The following is a 19,691-nucleotide window of genomic DNA, read 5'->3' as shown; positions in this document are numbered from 1 at the left end:
TTTTTGCTGAAATGTCGTAAGGGGGACCCTGTCGTAAAAATGCCAAAAAACGGACTTGCTTCAGCAGCACAATTCTGGTGCTGTAGTTGTAGGAGATGTCTCAAAACGTCATCAGGAGTCCAGACTAAACCCGTAAATGTAAGAAAATGTAAGAAAATGCATTTTTTAAGAAAAACATTTTTTGCTAAAATGTCGTAAGGGGGACCCTGTCGTAAAAATGCCAAAAAACGGACTTGCTTCAGCAGCACAATTCTGGTGCTGTAGTTGTAGGAGATGTCTCAAAACGTCATCAGGAGTCCCGACTAAACCCGTAAATGTAAGAAAATGCATTTTTTAAGAAAAACATTTTTTGCTAAAATGTCGTAAGGGGGGACCCTGTCGTAAAAATTCCAAAAAACGGACTTGCTTCAGCAGCACAATTCTGGTGCTGTAGTTGTAGGAGATGTCTCAAAACGTCATCAGGAGTCCCTACAAAACCTAAAAATGGCATAAAATGCTTTTTTTGGGAAAACTTTTTTTTTTTACAAAAAAAATTCCAAAAAACAGACTTGCTTCAGCAGCACAATTCTGGTGCTGTAGTTGTAGGAGATGTCTCAAAACGTCATCAGGAGTCCCGACTAAACCCGTAAATGTAAGAAAATTTAAGAAAATGCATATTTTACGAAAAAAAATTTTTGCTAAAATGTCGTAAATTTTTACGAATTTTGTCGTAAAAATTCCAAAAAACGGACTTGCTTCAATAGCACAATTCTGGTGCTCTAGTTGTAGGAGATGTCTCAAAACGTCATCAGGAGTCCCGACTAAACCCGTAAATGTAAGAAAATGTAAGAAAATGTAAGAAAATGCATTTTTTAAGAAAAACATTTTTTGCTAAAATGTCGTAAAAATGCCAAAAAACGGACTTGCTTCAGCAGCACAATTCTGGTGCTGTAGTTGTAGGAGATGTCTCAAAACGTCATCAGGAGTCCCTACAAAACCTAAAAATGGCATAAAATGCTTTTTTTGGGAAAACTTTTTTTTTACAAAAAAAAATTCAAAAAACAGACTTGCTTCAGCAGCACAATTCTGGTGCTGTAGTTGTAGGAGATGTCTCAAAACGTCATCAGGAGTCCCGACTTATCCCGTAAATGTAAGAAAATGCATATTTTACGAAAAACATTTTTTGTTAAAATGTCGTAAGGGGGACCCTGTCGTAAAAATGCCAAAAAACTGACTTCCTTCAGCAGTACAATTCTGGTGCTGTAGTTGTAGGAGATGTCTCAAAACGTCATCAGGAGTCCCTACAAAACCTAAAAATGGCATAAAATGCTTTTTTTGGGAAAACTTTTTTTTTACAAAAAAAAAATTAAAAAAACGGACTTGCTTCAGCAGCACAATTCTGGTGCTGTAGTTGTAGGAGATGTCTCAAAACGTCATCAGGAGTCCCGACTAAACCCGTAAATGTAAGAAAATGTAAGAAAATGCATTTTTTAAGAAAAATTTTTTTTGCTAAAATGTCGTAAGGGGGGACCCTGTCGTAAAAATTCCAAAAAACGGACTTGCTTCAGCAGCACAATTCTGGTGCTGTAGTTGTAGGAGATGTCTCAAAACGTCATCAGGAGTCCCGACTAAACCCGTAAATGTAAGAAAATGTAAGAAAATGCATTTTTTAAGAAAAACATTTTTTGCTAAAATGTCGTAAAAATTCCAAAAAACGGACTTGCTTCAGCAGCACAATTCTGGTGCTGTAGTTGTAGGAGATGTCTCAAAACGTCATCAGGAGTCCCGACTAAACCCGTAAATGTAAGAAAATGTAAGAAAATGCATTTTTTACAAAAAACATTTTTTTCAAAATGTCGTAAGGGGGGACCCTGTCGTAAAAATTCCAAAAAACGGACTTGCTTCAGCAGCACAATTCTGGTGCTGTAGTTGTAGGAGATGTCTCAAAACGTCATCAGGAGTCCCGACTAAACCCGTAAATGTAAGAAAATGTAAGAAAATGCATTTTTTAAGAAAAACATTTTTTGCTAATATGTCGTAAGGGGGGACCCTGTCGTAAAAATGCCAAAAAACGGACTTGCTTCAGCAGCACAATTCTGGTGCTGTAGTTGTAGGAGATGTCTCAAAACGTCATCAGGAGTCCCGACTAAACCCGTAAATGTAAGAAAATGTAAGAAAATGCATATTTTACGAAAAACATTTTTTGCTAAAATGTCGTAAAAATGCCAAAAAACGGACTTGCTTCAGCAGCACAATTCTGGTGCTGTAGTTGTAGGAGATGTCTCAAAACGTCATCAGGAGTCCCGACTAAACCCGTAAATGTAAGAAAATGTAAGAAAATGCATTTTTTACAAAAAACATTTTTTTCAAAATGTCGTAAGGGGGGACCCTGTCGTAAAAATTCCAAAAAACGGACTTGCTTCAGCAGCACAATTCTGGTGCTGTAGTTGTAGGAGATGTCTCAAAACGTCATCAGGAGTCCCGACTAAACCCGTAAATGTAAGAAAATGTAAGAAAATGCATTTTTTAAGAAAAACATTTTTTGCTAATATGTCGTAAGGGGGGACCCTGTCGTAAAAATGCCAAAAAACGGACTTGCTTCAGCAGCACAATTCTGGTGCTGTAGTTGTAGGAGATGTCTCAAAACGTCATCAGGAGTCCCGACTAAACCCGTAAATGTAAGAAAATGTAAGAAAATGCATATTTTACGAAAAACATTTTTTGCTAAAATGTCGTAAAAATGCCAAAAAACGGACTTGCTTCAGCAGCACAATTCTGGTGCTGTAGTTGTAGGAGATGTCTCAAAACGTCATCAGGAGTCCCGACTAAACCCGTAAATGTAAGAAAATGTAAGAAAATGCATTTTTTACAAAAAACATTTTTTTCAAAATGTCGTAAGGGGGGACCCTGTCGTAAAAATTCCAAAAAACGGACTTGCTTCAGCAGCACAATTCTGGTGCTGTAGTTGTAGGAGATGTCTCAAAACGTCATCAGGAGTTCCGACTAAACCCGTAAATGTAAGAAAATGCATTTTTACGAAAAACATTTTTTGCTAAAATGTCGTAAAAATTCCAAAAAACGGACTTGCTTCAGCAGCACAATTCTGGTGCTGTAGTTGTAGGAGATGTCTCAAAACGTCATCAGGAGTCCAGACTAAACCCGTCAATGTAAGAAAATGCATTTTTTACGGAAAACATTTTTTGCTAAAATGTCGTAAGGGGGGACCCTGTCGTAAAAATTCCAAAAAACGGACTTGCTTCAGCAGCACAATTTTGGTGCTGTAGTTGTAGGAGATGTCTCAACACCTGTAATATGATAGACTTATTATGACACATCTGTAATATCATGGACTTATTATGACACACCTGTAATATGATGGACTTATTATGACACATCTGTAATATGATGGACTTATTATGACACATCTGTAATATGATGGACTTATTATGACACACCTGTAATATGATGGACTTATTATGACACACCTGTAATATGATTGATTATGACACACCTGTAATATGATGGACTTATTATGACACACCTGTAATATGATGGACTTATTATGACACACCTGTAATATGATTGATTATGACACACCTGTAATGTGATGGACTTATTATGACACACCTGTAATATGATTGATTATGACACACCTGTAATGTGATGGACTTATTATGACACACATGTAATATGATTGATTATGACACACCTGTAATGTGATGAACTTATTATGACACACCTGTAATGTGATGAACTTATTATGACACACCTGTAATATGATGGACTTATTATGACACACCTGTAATATGATTGATTATGACACACCTGTAATGTGATGGACTTATTATGACACACCTGTAATATGATTGATTATGACACACCTGTAATGTGATGGACTTATTATGACACACCTGTAATATGATTGATTATGACACACCTGTAATATGATGGACTTATTATGACACACCTGTAATATGATTGATTATGACACACCTGTAATATGATGGACTTATTATGACACACCTGTAATATGATGGACTTATTATGACACACCTGTAATATGATTGATTATGACACACCTGTAATGTGATGGACTTATTATGACACACCTGTAATATGATTGATTATGACACACCTGTAATGTGATGGTCTTATTATGACACACCTGTAATATGATTGATTATGACACACCTGTAATATGATGGACTTATTTTGACACACCTGTAATGTGATGGACTTATTATGACACACCTGTAATATGATGGACTTATTATGACACACCTGTAATATGATTGATTATGACACACCTGTAATGTGATGGACTTATTATGACACACCTGTAATATGATGGACTTATTATGACACACCTGTAATATGATTGATTATGACACACCTGTAATATGATGGACTTATTATGACACACCTGTAATATGATTGATTATGACACACCTGTAATGTGATGGTCTTATTATGACACACCTGTAATATGATTGATTATGACACACCTGTAATATGATGGACTTATTATGACACACCTGTAATATGATTGATTATGACACACCTGTAATGTGATGGACTTATTATGACACACCTGTAATATGATGGACTTATTATGACACACCTGTAATATGATGGACTTATTATGACACACCTGTAATGTGATGGACTTATTATGACACACCTGTAATATGATGGACTTATTATGACACACCTGTAATATGATGGACTTATTATGACACACCTGTAATGTGATGGACTTATTATGACACACCTGTAATATGATGGACTTATTATGACACACCTGTAATATGATTGATTATGACACACCTGTAATATGATGGACTTATTATGACACACCTGTAATATGATTGATTATGACACACCTGTAATGTGATGGACTTATTATGACACACCTGTAATATGATTGATTATGACACACCTGTAATATGATGGACTTATTACGACACACCTGTAATATGATGGACTTATTATGACACACCTGTAATATGATGGACTTATTATGACACACCTGTATTATGTTGGACTTATTATGACACACCTGTATTATGATGGACTTATTATGACACACCTGTAATATGATGGACTTATTATGACACACCTGTATTATGATGGCCTTATTATGACACACCTGTAATATGTTGGACTTATTATGACACACCTGTAATATGATGGACTTATTATAACACACCTGTAACATGATGGACTTATTATGACACACCTGTAATATGATGGACTTATTATAACACACCTGTATTATGATGGACTTATTATGACACACCTGTAATATGATGGACTTATTATGACACACCTGTATTATGATGGACTTATTATGACACACCTGTAATATGATGGACTTATTATGACACACCTGTAATATGATGGACTTATTATGACACACCTTTAATATGATGGACTTATTATGACACACCTGTAATATGATGGACTTATTATGACACACCTGTAATATGATGGACTTATTACGACACACCTGTAATATGATCGACACACCTGTAATATGATGGACTTATTATGACACACCTGTAATATGATGGACACACCTGTAATATGATTGACTTATGACACACCTGTAATATGATGGACTCATGACACACCTGTAATATGATGGACACACCTGTAATATGATGGACTTATTATAACACACCTGTATTATGATGGACTTATTATGACACACCTGTAATATGATGGACTTATTATAACACACCTGTATTATGATGGACTTATTATGACACACCTGTAATATGATGGACTTATTATAACACACCTGTATTATGATGGACACACCTGTAATATGATGGACACATTATGACACACCTGTAATATGATGGATTTACGACACACCTGTATTATGATGGACTATTTATAACACACCTGTATTGTGATGGACACACCTGTAATATGATGGACTTATTATAACACACCTGTATTATGATGGACACATTATGACACACCTAAAATATGATGGACTTATTATAACACACCTGTATTATGATGGACACACCTGTAATATGATGGACTTATTATAACACACCTGTATTATGATGGACACACCTGTATTATGATGGACACATTATGACACACCTGTAATATGATGGACTTATTATAACACACCTGTATTATGATGGACTTATTATAACACACCTGTATTATGATGGACACACCTATAATATGATTGACTTATGACACACCTGTAATATGATGGACTTATTATGACACACCTGTAATATGATGGACTTATTATAACACACCTGTATTATGATGGACACATTATGACACACCTGTAATATGATGGACTTATTATAACACACCTGTATTATGATGGACACACCTATAATATGATTGACTTATGACACACCTGTAATATGATGGACTTATTATGACACACCTGTAATATGATGGACTTATTATAACACACCTGTATTATGATGGACACACCTATAATATGATTGACTTACGACACACCTGTATTATGATGGACACATTATGACACACCTGTAATATGATGGACTTATGACACACCTGTAATATGATGGACTTATTATAACACACCTGTAATATGATGGACTTATTATGACACACCTGTAATATGATGGACTTATTATAACACACCTGTGTTATGATGGACACACCTGTAATATGATGGACTTATTATAACACACCTGTATTATGATGGACACACCTATAATATGATTGACTTATGACACACCTGTAATATGATGGACTTATTATAACACACCTGTATTATGATGGACTTATTATAACACACCTGTATTATGATGGACTTATTATGACACACCTGTATTATGATGGACTTATTATGACACACCTGTAATATGATGGACACACCTATAATATGATTGACTTATGACACACCTGTAATATGATGGATTTACGACACACCTGTATTATGATGGACACACCTGTAATATGATGGACACATTATGACACACCTGTAATATGATGGTCTTATTATGACACACCTGTATTATGATGGACACACCTGTAATATGATGGACTTATTATAACACACCTGTATTTTGATGGACACACCTATAATATGATTGACTTATGACACACCTGTAATATGATGGATTCATGACACACCTGTAATATGATTGACTTATTATGACACACCTGTAATATGATGGACTTATTATAACACACCTGTATTATGATGGACTTATTATGACACACCTGTATTATGATGGACACACCTATAATATGATTGACTTATGACACACCTGTAATATGATGGACTTATTATAACACACCTGTATTATGATGGACACACCTATAATATGATTGACTTATGACACACCTGTAATATGATGGATTTATGACACACCTGTATTATGATGGACACACCTGTAATATGATTGACTTATTATGACACACCTCTAATATAATGGACTTATTATAACACACCTGTATTATGATGGACTTATTATAACACACCTGTAATATGATGGAGTTATTATGACACACCTGTAATATGATGGACTTATTATAACACACCTGTAATATGATGGACTTATTATAACACACCTGTATTATGATGGACTTATTATAACACACCTGTATTATGATGGACTTATTATAACACACCTGTATTATGATGGACTTATTATAACACACCTGTATTATGATGGACACACCTATAATATGATTGACTTATGACACACCTGTATTATGATGGACACACCTATAATATGATTGACTTATGACACACCTGTAATATGATGGACACACCTGTAATATGATGGACTTATTATAACACACCTGTATTATGATGGACTTATTATAACACACCTGTATTATGATGGACTTATTATGACACACCTGTATTATGATGGACACATTATGACACACCTGTAATATGATGGACTTATTATGACACACCTGTAATATGATGGACACACCTGTAATAGGATGGACTTATTATAACACACCTGTAATATGATGGACTTATTATGACACACCTGTATTATGATGGACACACCTGTAATAGGATGGACTTATTATAACACACCTGTATTATGATGGACTTATTATAACACACCTGTAATATGATGGACTTATTATAACACACCTGTATTATGATGGACACATTATGACACACCTGTAATATGATGGACTTATTATAACACACCTGTAATATGATGGACTTATTATGACACACCTGTAATATGATGGACTTATTATAACACACCTATATTATGATGGATTTACGACACACCTGTATTATGATGGACACATTATGACACACCTCTAATATGATGGACTTATTTATTATGACACACCTGTAATATGATGGACTTATTATAACACACCTGTATTATGATGGACACACCTATAATATGATTGACTTATGACACACCTGTAATATGATGGACTTATTATAACACACCTGTATTATGATGGACACACCTATAATATGATTGACTTATGACACACCTGTAATATGATGGACTTATTATAACACACCTGTATTATGATGGACACACCTATAATATGATTGACTTATGACACACCTGTAATATGATGGACACACCTGTTATATTTTGGACTTATTATAACACACCTGTATTATGATGGACTTATTATAACACACCTGTATTATGATGGACTTATTATAACACACCTGTAATATGATGGACTTATTATAACACACCTGTATTATGATGGACACACCTATAATATGATTGACTTATGACACACCTGTAATATGATGGACACACCTGTAATATGATGGACTTATTATAACACACCTGTATTATGATGGACATATTAACACACCTGTATTATGATGGACACACCTGTAATATGATGGACTTATTATAACACACCTGTATTATGATGGACTTATTATAACACACCTGTATTATGATGGACACACCTATAATATGATTGACTTATGACACACCTATAATATGATTGACTTATGACACACCTGTATTATGATTGACTTATGACACACCTGTAATATGATGGACTTATTATAACACACCTGTATTATGATGGACTTATTATAACACACCTGTATTATGATGGACACACCTATAATATGATTGCCTTATGACACACCTGTAATATGATGGATTTACGACACACCTGTAATATGATGGACACACCTGTAATAGGATGGACTTATTATGACACACCTGTATTATGATGGACACGTTATGACACACCTGTAATATGATGGACTTATTATAACACACCTGTAATATGATGGAATTATTATAACACACCTGTATTATGATGGACACACCTATAATATGATTGCCTTATGACACACCTGTAATATGATGGATTTACGACACACCTGTAATATGATGGACATACCTGTAATAGGATGGACTTATTATGACACACCTGTATTATGATGGACACGTTATGACACACCTGTAATATGATGGACTTATTATAACACACCTGTAATATGATGGAATTATTATAACACACCTGTATTATGATGGACACACCTATAATATGATTGCCTTATGACACACCTGTAATATGATGGATTTACGACACACCTGTAATATGATGGACACACCTGTAATAGGATGGACTTATTATGACACACCTGTATTATGATGGACACATTATGACATACCTGTAATATGATGGACTTATTATAACACACCTGTAATATGATGGACTTATTATGACACACCTGTATTATGATGGACTTATTATGACACACCTGTAATATGATGGACTTATTATAACACACCTGTAATAGGATGGACTTATTATGACACACCTGTAATATGATGGACTTATTATGACACACCTGTAATATGATGGACACACCTGTAATAGGATGGACTTATTATGACACACCTGTATTATGATGGACACACCTGTAATATGATGGACTTATTATAACACACCTGTATTATGATGGACACATTATGACACACCTGTAATATGATGGACTTATTATGACACACCTGTAATATGATGGACACACCTGTAATAGGATGGACTTATTATAACACACCTGTAATATGATGGACTTATTATGACACACCTGTATTATGATGGACACACCTGTAATATGATGGACTTATTATAACACACCTGTATTATGATGGACACATTATGACACACCTGTAATATGATGGACTTATTATAACACACCTGTATTATGATGGACACATTATGACACACCTGTAATATGATGGACTTATTATGACACACCTGTAATATGATGGACACACCTGTAATAGGATGGACTTATTATGACACACCTGTATTATGATGGACACACCTGTAATATGATGGACTTATTATAACACACCTGTATTATGATGGACACATTATGACACACCTGTAATATGATGGACTTATTATAACACACCTGTAATATGATGGACTTATTATAACACACCTGTAATATGATGGACTTATTATAACACACCTGTAATATGATGGACTTATTATGACACACCTGTAATATGATGGACTTATTATGACACACCTGTAATATGATGGACACACCTATAATATGATTGCCTTCGGACACACCTGTAATATCATGGATTTATGACACACCTGTAATATCATGGATTTATGACACACCTGTAATATGATGGACTTATTATGACACACCTGTAATATGATGGACTTATTATGACACACCTGTAATATGATGGACACACCTATAATATGATTGCCTTATGACACACCTGTAATATGATGGACTTATTATAACACACCTGTATTATGATGGACTTATTATGACACACCTGTATTATGATGGACACATTATGACACACCTGTAATATGATGGACTTATTATAACACACCTGTAATAGGATGGACTTATTATGACACACCTGTATTATGATGGACACATTATGACACACCTGTAATATGATGGACTTATTATAACACACCTGTAATATGATGGACTTATTATGACACACCTGTATTATGATGGACACACCTGTAATATGATGGACTTATTATAACACACCTGTATTATGATGGACACATTATGACACACCTGTAATATGATGGACTTATTATGACACACCTGTAATATGATGGACACACCTGTAATAGGATGGACTTATTATGACACACCTGTATTATGATGGACACACCTGTAATATGATGGACTTATTATAACACACCTGTAATATGATGGACTTATTATAACACACATGTAATATGATGGACTTATTATGACACACCTGTATTATGATGGACACACCTGTAATAGGATGGACTTATTATGACACACCTGTATTATGATGGACACACCTGTAATATGATGGACTTATTATAACACACCTGTATTATGATGGACACATTATGACACACCTGTAATATGATGGACTTATTATGACACACCTGTAATATGATGGACACACCTGTAATAGGATGGACTTATTATGACACACCTGTAATATGATGGACTTATTATAACACACCTGTATTATGATGGACACATGACACACCTGTAATATGATGGACTTATTATAACACACCTGTAACATGATGGACTTATTATAACACACCTGTAATATGATGGACTTATTATAACACACCTGTAATATGATGGACTTATTATGACACACCTGTATTATGATGGACACATTATGACACACCTGTAATATGATGGACTTATTATAACACACCTGTAATAGGATGGACTTATTATGACACACCTGTATTATGATGGACACATTATGACACACCTGTAATATGATGGACTTATTATAACACACCTGTAATATGATGGACACACCTGTAATAGGATGGACTTATTATGACACACCTGTATTATGATGGACACACCTGTAATATGATGGACTTATTATAACACACCTGTATTATGATGGACTTATTATGACACACCTGTAATATGATGGACTTATTATGACACACCTGTATTATGATGGACTTATTATGACACACCTGTATTATGATGGACTTATTATAACACACCTGTAATATGATGGACTTATTATGACACACCTGTAATATGATGGACTTATTATGACACACCTGTAATCTGATGTACTTATTATGACACACTTGTAATATGATGGACACACCTATAATATGATTGCCTTCGGACACACCTGTAATATCATGGATTTATGACACACCTGTAATATGATGGACTTATTATAACACACCTGTAATATGATGGACTTATTATGACACACCTGTAATATGATGGACTTATTATGACACACCTGTAATATGATGGACACACCTATAATATGATTGCCTTATGACACACCTGTAATATGATGGACTTATTATAACACACCTGTAATATGATGGACTTATTATAACACACCTGTAATATGATGGACTTATTATAACACACCTGTAATATGATGGACTTATTATGACACACCTGTATTATGATGGACACATTATGACACACCTGTAATATGATGGACTTATTATAACACACCTGTAATATGATGGACACACCTGTAATAGGATGGACTTATTATGACACACCTGTATTATGATGGACACACCTGTAATATGATGGACTTATTATAACACACCTGTATTATGATGGACTTATTATGACACACCTGTAATATGATGGACTTATTATAACACACCTGTAATATGATGGACTTATTATGACACACCTGTAATATGATGGACTTATTATGACACACCTGTAATATGATGTACTTATTATGACACACCTGTAATATGATGGACACACCTATAATATGATTGCCTTCGGACACACCTGTAATATCATGGATTTATGACACACCTGTAATATGATGGACTTATTATAACACACCTGTAATATGATGGACTTATTATGACACACCTGTAATATGATGGACTTATTATGACACACCTGTAATATGATGGACACACCTATAATATGATTGCCTTATGACACACCTGTAATATGATGGACTTATTATAACACACCTGTATTATGATGGACTTATTATGACACACCTGTATTATGATGGACACATTATGACACACCTGTAATATGATGGACTTATTATAACACACCTGTAATAGGATGGACTTATTATGACACACCTGTATTATGATGGACACATTATGACACACCTGTAATATGATGGACTTATTATAACACACCTGTAATATGATGGACTTATTATGACACACCTGTATTATGATGGACTTATTATGACACACCTGTAATATGATGGACTTATTATAACACACCTGTAATAGGATGGACTTATTATGACACACCTGTAATATGATGGACTTATTATGACACACCTGTAATATGATGGACACACCTGTAATAGGATGGACTTATTATGACACACCTGTATTATGATGGACACACCTGTAATATGATGGACTTATTATAACACACCTGTAATATGATGGACTTATTATAACACACCTGTATTATGATGGACACATTATGACACACCTGTAATATGATGGACTTATTATGACACACCTGTAATATGATGGACACACCTGTAATAGGATGGACTTATTATAACACACCTGTAATATGATGGACTTATTATGACACACCTGTATTATGATGGACACATCTGTAATATGATGGACTTATTATAACACACCTGTATTATGATGGACACATTATGACACACCTGTAATATGATGGACTTATTATAACACACCTGTATTATGATGGACACATTATGACACACCTGTAATATGATGGACTTATTATGACACACCTGTAATATGATGGACACACCTGTAATAGGATGGACTTATTATGACACACCTGTATTATGATGGACACACCTGTAATATGATGGACTTATTATAACACACCTGTATTATGATGGACACATTATGACACACCTGTAATATGATGGACTTATTATAACACACCTGTAATATGATGGACTTATTATGACACACCTGTAATATGATGGACTTATTATGACACACCTGTAATATGATGGACACACCTATAATATGATTGCCTTCGGACACACCTGTAATATCATGGATTTATGACACACCTGTAATATCATGGATTTATGACACACCTGTAATATGATGGACTTATTATGACACACCTGTAATATGATGGACACACCTATAATATGATTGCCTTATGACACACCTGTAATATGATGGACTTATTATAACACACCTGTATTATGATGGACTTATTATGACACACCTGTATTATGATGGACACATTATGACACACCTGTAATATGATGGACTTATTATAACACACCTGTAATAGGATGGACTTATTATGACACACCTGTATTATGATGGACACATTATGACACACCTGTAATATGATGGACTTATTATAACACACCTGTAATATGATGGACTTATTATGACACACCTGTATTATGATGGACACACCTGTAATATGATGGACTTATTATAACACACCTGTATTATGATGGACACATTATGACACACCTGTAATATGATGGACTTATTATGACACCTGTAATATGATGGACACACCTGTAATAGGATGGACTTATTATGACACACCTGTATTATGATGGACACACCTGTAATATGATGGACTTATTATAACACACCTGTAATATGATGGACTTATTATAACACACATGTAATATGATGGACTTATTATGACACACCTGTATTATGATGGACACACCTGTAATAGGATGGACTTATTATGACACACCTGTAATATGATGGACACACCTGTAATAGGATGGACTTATTATGACACACCTGTAATATGATGGACTTATTATAACACACCTGTATTATGATGGACACATTATGACACACCTGTAATATGATGGACTTATTATAACACACCTGTAATATGATGGACTTATTATAACACACCTGTAATATGATGGACTTATTATAACACACCTGTATTATGATGGACTTATTATGACACACCTGTAATATGATGGACTTATTATAACACACCTGTAATATGATGGACTTATTATGACACACCTGTAATATGATGGACTTATTATAACACACCTGTAATATGATGGACTTATTATGACACACCTGTATTATGATGGACACACCTGTAATATGATGGACTTATTATAACACACCTGTAATATGATGGACTTATTATAACACACCTGTAATATGATGGACTTATTATAACACACCTGTAATATGATGGACTTATTATGACACACCTGTATTATGATGGACACACCTGTAATATGATGGACTTATTATAACACACCTGTAATATGATGGACTTATTATGACACACCTGTATTATGATGGACACACCTGTAATATGATTGACTTATTATGACACACCTGTAATATGATGGACTTATTATAACACACCTGTAATATGATGGACTTATTATAACACACCTGTAATAGGATGGACTTATTATGACACACCTGTATTATGATGGACACATTATGACACACCTGTAATATGATGGACTTATTATAACACACCTGTAATATGATGGACTTATTATGACACACCTGTATTATGATGGACACACCTGTAATATGATGGACTTATTATAACACACCTGTATTATGATGGACACATTATGACACACCTGTAATATGATGGACTTATTATGACACACCTGTAATATGATGGACACACCTGTAATAGGATGGACTTATTATGACACACCTGTATTATGATGGACACACCTGTAATATGATGGACTTATTATAACACACCTGTAATATGATGGACTTATTATAACACACATGTAATATGATGGACTTATTATGACACACCTGTATTATGATGGACACACCTGTAATAGGATGGACTTATTATGACACACCTGTAATATGATGGACACACCTGTAATAGGATGGACTTATTATGACACACCTGTAATATGATGGACTTATTATAACACACCTGTATTATGATGGACACATTATGACACACCTGTAATATGATGGACTTATTATAACACACCTGTAATATGATGGACTTATTATAACACACCTGTAATATGATGGACTTATTATAACACACCTGTAATATGATGGACTTATTATGACACACCTGTAATATGATGGACTTATTATAACACACCTGTAATATGATGGACTTATTATGACACACCTGTATTATGATGGACACACCTGTAATATGATGGACTTATTATAACACACCTGTAATATGATGGACTTATTATAACACACCTGTAATATGATGGACTTATTATAACACACCTGTAATATGATGGACTTATTATGACACACCTGTATTATGATGGACACACCTGTAATATGATGGACTTATTATAACACACCTGTAATATGATGGACTTATTATAACACACCTGTAATATGATGGACTTATTATAACACACCTGTAATATGATGGACTTATTATGACACACCTGTATTATGATGGACACACCTGTAATATGATTGACTTATTATGACACACCTGTAATATGATGGACTTATTATAACACACCTGTAATATGATGGACTTATTATAACACACCTGTAATATGATGGACTTATTATGACACACCTGTATTATGATGGACACATTATGACACACCTGTAATATGATGGACTTATTATGACACACCTGTAATATGATGGACTTATTATGACACACCTGTATTATGATGGACACATTATGACACACCTGTAATATGATGGACTTATTATGACACACCTGTAATATGATGGACTTATTATAACACACCTGTAATATGATGGACTTATTATAACACACCTGTAATATGATGGACTTATTATAACACACCTGTAATATGATGGACTTATTATGACACACCTGTATTATGATGGACACACCTGTAATATGATTGACTTATTATGACACACCTGTAATATGATGGACTTATTATGACACACCTGTAATATGATGGACTTATTATAACACACCTGTAATATGATGGACTTATTATGACACACCTGTATTATGATGGACACATTATGACACACCTGTAATATGATGGACTTATTATAACACACCTGTAATATGATGGACTTATTATAACACACCTGTAATATGATGGACTTATTATGACACACCTGTAATATGATGGACACACCTATAATATGATTGATTATGACACACCTGTAATATGATGGACTTATTATAACACACCTGTAATATGATGGACTTATTATGACACACCTGTATTATGATGGACACACCTGTAATATGATTGACTTATTATGACACACCTGTAATATGATGGACTTATTATGACACACCTGTAATATGATGGACTTATTATAACACACCTGTAATATGATGGACTTATTATGACACACCTGTATTATGATGGACACATTATGACACACCTGTAATATGATGGACTTATTATAACACACCTGTAATATGATGGACTTATTATAACACACCTGTAATATGATGGACTTATTATGACACACCTGTAATATGATGGACACACCTATAATATGATTGATTATGACACACCTGTAATATGATTGATTATGACACACCTGTAATATGATTATGTTGTAGGGAGCTCAGAGTGCCTTTCCTGGACCACAGACTGAGTGCTTACTTCCTGTCACTGCCACCTGAGATGATCACAGACTGAGTGCTTACTTCCTGTTACTGCCACCTGAGATGAGGACTCCAAGGGTAGGCAGAATGGAACTTGTCATGAGATGAATGGAAGGTATCGTAGTCCTCTCACGTATCGTCTCTGTGAGGAGTGGAGAAGTTCCTTCTGAGGGACGCCTTCAAAGGTCCAAATCTGATCCCTGATGAGATTGTGTGGCGACGTAAAGAAGACTTCAGTGATGGAGTCATGTCGGAGAAGAAGTCCTGGTACATCTTCCTGGAGGAGCACCTCCACTCTGTGGTAAGCACACCTACATCACGTTTGACAGTATCACAGTATCACAGTATGACGGAACTGTAATGTGACCATTGACCATCGTTCATAATAGAAAGATGAGCATACAGTATCGCAGTATCACTTTACTACAGTATCACATAACTATGAAGCGATAACTGCATCATGTGACCCACTTTCGAAATAGAGAGATGAGCAAACAGTATCACATGACTACAGTATAGCAGTATCACAGAAGTATAAAGTGATATCTGCATCATATGACCAACTTTTGAAAGAGAACGACTAGCAATAGTAAGGCAGTATCATAATATGTGATCCCAGAACTGTAACGTGATAACTGTGTCATTTGGCCAACTTTCAAAATAGATAGATGAGCAAATAGTATTACAATATCACAGCATAGCAATATAACAATATCACAGCATAGCAATATCACAGCATAGCAATATTACAGTACCACAGTATACTGTAGCAATATCACAGCATAGCAATATCACAGTATCACAGCATAGCAATATCACAGTACCACAGTATAGCAATATAACAGTATTACAATATCACAGCATAGCAATATCACAGTACCACAGTATCACAGCATAGCAATATTACAGTATTACCGTATCACAGAACTGGAAAGTGATAACTGCATAATTTGTGCAACGTTCATACTAGATAGATGAGTAAATATGTGTACAGTAAATAAAATGTGTGTATGTGTAGTAAATAAAATGTATGTGTGTAAAGTAAATAAAATGTGTGTGTGTAAAGTAAATACAATGTGTGTGTGTAAAGTAAATACAATGTGTGTGTGTGTAAAGTAAATACAATGTGTGTGTGTGTAAAGTAAATACAATGTGTGTAAGTGTAGTAGATAAAATGTGCGTATGTGTAAAGTAAATACAATGTGTGTGTGTGTGTAAAGTAAATACAATGTGTGTAAGTGTAGTAGATAAAATGTGCGTATGTGTAAAGTAAATACAATGTGTGTGTGTGTGTGTAAAGTAAATACAATGTGTGTGTGTGTGTAAAGTAAATACAATGTGTGTAAGTGTAGTAGATAAAATGTGCGTATGTGTAAAGTAAATACAATGTGTGTGTGTGTGTAAAGTAAATACAATGTGTGTGTGTGTAGTAGATAAAATGTGCGTATGTGTAAAGTAAATACAATGTGTGTGTGTAAAGTAAATACAATGTGTGTGTGTAAAGTAAATACAATGTGTGTGTGTGTGTGTAAAGTAAATACAATGTGTGTGTGTAAAGTAAATACAATGTGTGTAAGTGTAGTAGATAAAATGTGCGTATGTGTAAAGTAAATACAATGTGTGTGTGTAAAGTAAATACAATGTGTGTAAGTGTAGTAGATAAAATGTGCGTATGTGTAAAGTAAATACAATGTGTGTGTGTAAAGTAAATACAATGTGTGTGTAGTAGATAAAATGTGCGTATGTGTAAAGTAAATACAATGTGTGTGTGTAAAGTAAATACAATGTGTGTATGTGTAGTAAATAAAATGTGTGTGTGTAAAGTGAATACAATGTGTGTACGTGTAGTAAATAAAATGTATGTGTAAAGTAAATAAAATGTGTGTGTGAACAGTAAATAAAATGTGTGTGTGTGTAAAGTAAATACAATGTGTGTAAGTGTAGTAGATAAAATGTGCGTATGTGTAAAGTAAATACAATGTGTGTGTAAAGTAAATACAATGTGTGTAAGTGTAGTAGATAAAATATGCGTATGTGTAAAGTAAATACAATGTGTGTAAGTGTAGTAGATAAAATGTGTGTATGTGTAAAGTAAATACAATGTGTGTGAGTAAAGTAAATACAATGTGTGTGTGTAAAGTAAATA

The 19,691-nt window shown here is 34.3% G+C and overlaps 1 long non-coding RNA gene across 4 annotated transcripts in view; it reads left to right on the top strand.

Annotated features, from left to right (window-relative positions):
• LOC133643147 (uncharacterized) overlaps positions 1-19,691 on the top strand; it is a 69,814-nt gene that overhangs the window by 49,288 nt on the left and 835 nt on the right. For 3 of the 4 annotated variants that reach the window (XR_009824650.1, XR_009824649.1, XR_009824652.1), the window contains exon 3: positions 17,501-17,846. This is a non-coding gene — a long non-coding RNA (uncharacterized LOC133643147). The remainder of the gene's footprint in view (positions 1-17,500; positions 17,847-19,691) is intronic. The other variant, XR_009824651.1, reaches the window with a different exon arrangement.

The sequence above is a fragment of the Entelurus aequoreus genome, linkage group LG26 (genome assembly GCF_033978785.1).
Source record: "Entelurus aequoreus isolate RoL-2023_Sb linkage group LG26, RoL_Eaeq_v1.1, whole genome shotgun sequence".
Lineage (NCBI taxonomy): Eukaryota > Metazoa > Chordata > Actinopteri > Syngnathiformes > Syngnathidae > Entelurus > Entelurus aequoreus.
This window is presented reverse-complemented; position numbering and strand designations above follow the sequence as displayed.